General features: G+C 34.6%; 1 non-coding gene across 1 annotated transcript; it reads right to left on the bottom strand.

Moving 5' to 3' along the window:
- Positions 1 to 887: 887 nt before the first annotated feature.
- TRNAG-GCC (transfer RNA glycine (anticodon GCC)) lies at positions 888 to 958 on the bottom strand. The gene has a single exon. It is a non-coding gene; the product is annotated as a tRNA-Gly (tRNA).
- Positions 959 to 1,169: the final 211 nt, after the last annotated feature.

The following is a 1,169-nucleotide window of genomic DNA, read 5'->3' as shown; positions in this document are numbered from 1 at the left end:
TAAACCTATCTATAAAGGTGTAAACACAAATGCTTTCCCATTAATTTCATGTCATTTTCATTGCATACATAGAGTGAACTATATCTTTTCTCATCAATTGAATGTTTGCCAGCACTTATACTGATAAATTAACTTGGATTGGCATCGAAGCTAGAATCACTTCGACATATCGATACTTTGTCTTGGTTTGATATTGGATAAAAGGATGAAGCCAAAGAAATGGACTTGTTAAGTGATATAGGGAAAAAGTAGCGGGCAGGCATGTTGAGCTTAATATATGTCCCGGCTATGTTGCTTAATTCACAATTTATTTTTAAGGTTGACACTTTGAACTGAGCAAATATAATAATTAATTGACATAAATTCGAAACTTGATTCTCATCCGAATAAGTTTGGAATTTTAAATTTTCACATATAATAAATATCACAATTTCGTATCAAACATGAAATCCAAAATTATTTGAACTCATCAATTTATCAGCTCTAGATAAGATCTATGAATATTTAATTTAGCAAAATTAATCAGCTGCCCGAAACAAGACCCTAGAAGGATGTTGAAGGAAAAAAAAATGAAGAAAAAGAAATGGTAGTGGGTGTAAATGAGAAAAGAGGGTGTTAGACTGTCAGTATCCAATAGAGGAAGAGACCCACCAATCTTTACCTTTGCAATGGGACACCAAAATAAACCGATGTTGACCGGTCAACTCCTCATGTGCTTCCACGTGGACGACTTCTGGTGGCTTTTGGTCCCTACAAATCCGCCCGTTGCTTCGCTCCCGTCAAATGCGGGAGCACATCGTTAGTCCCTAGGAGGAAAAAGTTTCTCCTTTCTTAAAAAAAAAAAATTTGTACTAAAAATAATATTTAAAAGCAACCAAAAAGGCATTTGCACCAGCCGGGAATCGAACCCGGGTCTGTACCGTGGCAGGGTACTATTCTACCACTAGACCACTGGTGCTTCGTGTAAGCATGTCGCAAATTTATTATTTATTTAAGTTAATTTATTCCAATGCAGCTTTGGCCATCTTTAATACAATTATTCACATTTATTAACACGTATTATGTTAAAAGGAATCAAAATATACATAAACATAGAATTCTGCTTTCTTGATTTTATATAGTTATATGAATTTTGATCAGATTTGGAGATGATGGGTGGTCAAAGTACT

Source organism: Theobroma umbraticum, unplaced genomic scaffold, assembly GCF_002168275.2.
Source record: "Theobroma umbraticum cultivar Fairchild unplaced genomic scaffold, ASM216827v3 scaffold_130.0, whole genome shotgun sequence".
In the NCBI taxonomy this organism is placed as follows: domain Eukaryota; kingdom Viridiplantae; phylum Streptophyta; class Magnoliopsida; order Malvales; family Malvaceae; genus Theobroma; species Theobroma umbraticum.
Note: the sequence above shows the minus strand (reverse complement) of the source record. Positions and strands in the feature narration are given on the sequence as shown.